The sequence below is a fragment of the Nymphaea colorata genome, chromosome 2 (genome assembly GCF_008831285.2).
Source record: "Nymphaea colorata isolate Beijing-Zhang1983 chromosome 2, ASM883128v2, whole genome shotgun sequence".
Classification (NCBI taxonomy): Eukaryota; Viridiplantae; Streptophyta; class Magnoliopsida; order Nymphaeales; family Nymphaeaceae; genus Nymphaea; species Nymphaea colorata.
The window spans coordinates 10,496,894-10,502,775 of record NC_045139.1 but is presented as its reverse complement, the minus strand read 5'-3'; the positions used below and the strand labels follow the sequence as shown (position 1 = coordinate 10,502,775).

Below are 5,882 nucleotides of genomic sequence, written 5' to 3'. Positions count from 1 at the left end.
GGGTCCAAAACCAAACACAAAATTCAAATTCAAAACTCAACCTTAGACGCGAGATTCAAATCCCAAATCCAAATATCAGACCCGAATTAGATCAAAATCCAAGTTTAGAACCAAATCAAGAATTCCAAACTCAAATTCTAATGCTGAAATCAAAACAACAAAATTTGAATTTATAAGCACCGCGTGCATGCATGGGCCTTCCCTTTGTTTTATGTTTCGTTCTCACACCAAGAAGCATTTTGAGCCTAAATTGCTCGCTAGAATGCGTTGACAACCAATTGAACCCAATCTCGATTTAAAACAAACCCAAAGTCACTCAAAAGGAGTCAGCCCACCCATTTGTAACAACAAGCATTTTTTTATATGCATTTTAAATAAAAAATAGTTTTATATTAAACAGCCTTTTTTATTTTCAAATTTTGAATTTTAAATTTTGAATTTCAATTTTGAATTTTGGCTCCAAAATTCTTCCCTCTTGAATTCAAATTTTGAATTTCGGCTCCAAAACTCTCTATAAATACCCCCACAATCTCCCCTTTTGGGCAATAGCCAACCATGGAGGAACTTCTCATACTTCCTCACTTGAAATTTTTTATTTTCCCTTAGCTATCTCTTTCCATTTCTTTCTTCTTCTCCAACCTTGGGAACAATATTCACAAAGCGCAAACTCTTCAAGAGAGCACAAGGGGATCTCCTGGAGGGACATTTTCATCATCTTGGAGCTTCATTCGAGGTGATCCTAAGATCATTCAAAGGAGGAAACTCATGTATATTTGAGGTATGTAATCCTCCATTTTTATTCTCATTTTCTCTTGACCTCCTCATAGCCGTGCAAGAAAGCTCAAATGATTTCTTATCCGGAATCGATAGCCATGCATTGAGTGCACCGGGAGCATAAGCAAGGTGAAACAAATGCTATGATGCTTTATTTGTTGTTTATGCTTGAGATGATGTACATGTATGATTGATTACTTTTCCTTTAATTGATGAGCAAATGCATGGTGAGAACGAATGTTTGGTTTGAGATTTTCTCGTTTTTATGTTGATTTTGAGGTTAGGACTATCTAACCCGGGAAAGCCCCTCACGAATTTGTACATGTTACTATGTATTTTCATGTTATTATCACGTTTAGTTTATTTCTTAATCACTCGATTAGGGACCCCAATGAGCGTTTTCTTACGTTGCTTTTCATTTCATGAATGTTTGATTATTTTCCAAAGGATTTTCAAAAGCAAATATGCTCTTTAATGTGGCTTTGGAGACTTAGCCTAAGCTGTTGCATGAGTCTAAGTTCCTCACCGGCCTACATAAAAGTCGAAGTCGGATATTATTAAATCATCTATTGATTTCATTTTCATGAAGACATATACGTATACACATGTTATATACATATACATGTACATGAGTACCTTTCTTTGTTTTTCTCTCTTTATGACTTAACATGTTCTTTCCCAAATTCTTATGCACATACATATATAAATGAATACATGTATGTGTGTTTCATTTTCTCTCGTTCTCTTTCTCTTTAAAACTTCTCTCTCTCTCTCCCCAATTCTAAAATCTCTTTCTCTTTCTCTATTCAATTTAAACTTTTGTTTCACAAGCTTTCATATACATATACATACGTATATATATACATATATATGCATATATAAGTATGTTTATGTTTGCGTATCTTTCTCTCTTTTAAATCCTTTGTTTTGTAGTTTTCAAAAACTCCCTCTCTCTTTTTCTCTACATTACTCTTACATTTAAGTCTTTCATCTTTTTTATTCTCTTGAATATTTTTCTCTCAAGATTTTTTTGTTTACTGACTTCACCAAGACCAAAACTCAAGTAATGACCCAATATTGGATTCATGCATGATGGTTTACAACCTCATTCTATTTTCAAAAACTTTTATTTCTTCATAAAAATATTTATGACAATTATAAAAACAAAAAACTTAGATGTATGTGGTGGTAGGAATGTTTTTAGACGAATGTCATGGTAGGAATGAATGATTTCATTTTAATCATATAGGATCAATGCATTTATACATTTACATTCACTTAGCATCACAAACGATCACAAACACATCTTTAAAAGAACTTATGCAAAATGAGATGGAGCTCCAATTAAGTAGTAGCCGAATTAGAGCAAAACCTCAAACCTACTTAAAGTCTTAAGAGAACACCAATGTGAGTTTCAAAAGTGATTTTGAAAGATTTTCAAATGATATTCGCAAACGTTCTTCAAATCAAAATGGTTCATAATATCATATGACTCTTCAAAAACTTTTTCAAAAATTTCAAACATCAAATCTTCAACATTTTTTCAAGCACTACACCACATTTAGAATGAAAAAGATGTTTAAACCAAAACAAAATGCATCAAGGATAAGCATAGCCCTTGGATTGATTACCCCCGGTAAAGACATCGGGAACGATGGATCCTCGTACTGATGGGTGAGTCCATTTTTCTCTCATTTTCAAAATAAAATATCATTTTTCTGGAGCACTCCAAAAACTAAATTTTTTTTGGGGATGCAAACATGGGGACATGGAAGAAGAGGACTTGGTCATCAAACTGATACCTTCACCTTTTTTAGTATATTTGTTTCTCATGCTTTGCATTTAGTGCTTGTAAATGTTGTTCACAAACTAAAAACATTATGTTCTTAGGTGATCTTCTATTGTTTTGAAAGTGTTGTTGGTCTTAATTCATGTATTGGATCACCTTAAAGAAATTTCCTCATGTAAGAAATGAAGGAAATAACACAAAGACTGATCATTTGGTTCTCAGTTCAAACTTTTCATTAAGGATTGTTTTTAGGTAGCTACTTAGTTATCTTCATTGTGGTGGCTTTTGCAGCCTCATGTTTAATAGAAAAAATCAACAGGTTTTGCATACCTAATCAGTTGAAGTTTGATTGCATTCTGGATATAGAATGACTCAAATGACATATTAAGAAATTTGATGTTTGACATGATGAATATTGAAAACTTATTTCACCTAATCAGTTGAAGTTTGATTGCATTCTGGATATAGAATGACTCAAATGACATATTAAGAAATTTGATGTTTGACATGATGAATATTGAAAACTTATCCTTGAAATATTATTATAAGTGACCTGATGATTTTCTTCTTTGACGTTGCTTGGCATCCTTGTGTAGATTAAGTAAATTGATTGTTTTTCACCTATGGAGTTTTTTTTTCTCTCTGTTTATGTTTCAAGTGATTTGTTTGAAAACTTACATTCTGCATTCAATTTAATTGTTGGTGTGTAGCACCATTTGCTGCTCAAAAAAGGTTAGAACTTAAAAAGCATATGCCATTTTCTAGTGTACTAGATTTAATTAGTTCCAGACTCTTTGACATATATTGCGTTTGAATTGTTTGTACTACAGGAACAACAAAAACCAACTGCTGGTGCAACAGATTGTAATCATAAAGTGAATTTTGCTGACATTGATTGCATGCCTTCCAAAGTCATTACCTAGGAGAAGGGCAGCGGTGGCCGAGAACTTCCTTTCTTGGCATTTATGAAGAGTTGGCAAAGGCGATGTTCGACTACTCAACCATCTCCACTGCCATTTGTGATGTTTATTTAGATTATGTAATAGTGCCTCTTCATTAATGCACGTGTTTTGTGTAAGTAATTAATTTAACACTGCTTTCACTTACATTTTTTTATTCCTGTAGTAGTCGCATCATTGAAAACTTCATTCATGCTTTTCTCTTTTTTGGTGCATAGGAGCGGTTTAGAACCACATTAACTAACTATAGCACGAAGTCGAGCTACACCAATCAAATCTCTCGTTAATCAACCGATGCAAATGACCAGGTGGATTGGTAAGAACGGTCACTCCAAAGGATCCTTGAAAGGCCCATGAGGCAAGAAAATTAGCACACATATTAGCTTCTTTGTAAGTATGACATAAGACCAACTCCCAATCTTGTCTCATCAATTCTTGACATTGTTTCATTATCTAGAATAAAAGGTCACAAGGCTGCACTTCTTTTAGAATCTTATTCACAACTAACAAGGAATTTGATTCAATAATAACTTTACAAAAGCCACATTCCCAAGCTAAGTTCAAACCATGAAGAATAGTAATAAGTTCAGCCTTAGTTATATTACCATAACCCGTACGACAAGTGAAGCCAAATAACCATTCTCCATTATCATTGCAAAATAAACCACCAACCGCTAAGTCTCTTGGATTTGTTCTAGCAGCTGCATCAACATTCAACTTAACAAAACCCAAGGGAGGTGACTTCTAATAAATAAAGATATGAGCTTTTCGTTGGGGTAATCGAAGTTGGGCCATGTGATTTTTGAACTCTCCAATGGAAGCAGCTATCTGGAATAAAACATCATTAGGCCAGAAAAATCTCTCTTCAAATACAACTCGATTCCACCATCACCAAATATGCTTCTTCTTTCTTTACTGTCTCTTTTTTGCGCCACTAAAAGGTCAATATATTGCCCACACTGGATGTACATATTAATCGTTTATAATTCACTTTACTGACAACTCAATGCTCCAATTGAGTTATTACCACCTTGGACAAAATAAATTATGTAATATATTGTTCTCAAAATTCAAGGTCCAATTGGTTAGTGGTACCTTAGCTTTAGGTATTTTAGAAAAAGTAAAATAAGTAAACACGATAACAGGATAGTGATAAGATGTTAGTTGTCCCATGTGATGCCTAATTGGGATTAAAAGGTTTGTTATAATGGATAAACGGCCAACAGACAATATGCCATTTTGAGAGGGAGGAACATGTCTAAGGATTAGTACTAAATATTAAGATTAAGGATTTTCAAATATATCCAGTAAAATTGGAATGATACAGAAAAGATTAGCATGACCTTGTGCAAGGATAACATGCACAAACTGAAGAATGGTCTAAATTTTTGTTCATTATTTTGAATAAAAGGTGAGGTCCTAACTCCCATCAGCCTTGCATCGCAAATGGCACATATATATAAGGGATTAGTGGTGGATATTCTAGCTATCACAATCTCGATGTAAGGGAGAGGAGGTTGGGCAGATGGCTGAGATAGTACTGATTAATGGCTTTTTTTTTATTATATGTGCATGAATTATTTGATGAGATAGAGATCATGCATAACTCTTCTCTTCTACAGAGTAAGAGGCGACCTAATTAAGACGCTGAATGAAGAGGCAAAAGCTCTTTGTTCCTTATTTATTTTGGTTAATTTGCTTGTCCAAAGCAAATGCACCTTTGAACTGGCAGTTGCAGAATAAGCTCTTTGCCAGAAAGCTTGAGGTGTTTAAACCATCATGAACATAATGCAAAGCTGATTTAGTCATAAAATAGAGATGAAAAGCTTGGGTCCACTTATTAAAACTTTCATGCAAAAGCAAAGTTTGGAGTTCAAAGCCCAGAGAATGCATCCTTGCATAAAGTTAGAAGTGACATAGAGGCTTTTCTCGATCATAGTCAAGCCCTAGTGAAACGAAAAACAAGTTGGCTTTAGCCAAATAGCTGGCCTGGAAAGAAACAAATTGGAAAGCCTTAGAACATGGATCATACAATACCTCTAATTAAGTTGAGCCTTTACTTTCTTTCATGTAGATATGAGGTAAAACACCTGGAAAAGATATGAAGGCCCTCCTATTCTCCATGCTTCCAAGGTCCTGGGGCTGTGGTGGGACTTGGGTGGGTTATAGTGTATCCGTCAAATATAGTATCGTGCTCCCACCATTTATGATACAGAGGAGTAGCACCCATAGGATGGAAGAGGCAACATGCCTCCTATGCTCTTGCTTGCTCGACCAACTATGCTATGCCCCTTGAGGCAAGCTAAAACATAGGGAAGCCCTTGAGGAAAGCTAAAACATTAGAAATTTTTTCTGCTATA

The 5,882-nt window shown here is 34.6% G+C and overlaps 1 non-coding gene across 1 annotated transcript; it reads left to right on the top strand.

The window, feature by feature from the left end:
- The first annotated feature begins 4,810 nt into the window (after positions 1–4,810).
- Positions 4,811–4,912, top strand: LOC116249417 (U6 spliceosomal RNA). Its single transcript, XR_004171182.1, has one exon. It is a non-coding gene; the product is annotated as a U6 spliceosomal RNA (small nuclear RNA).
- The last annotated feature ends 970 nt before the right edge of the window (positions 4,913–5,882 follow it).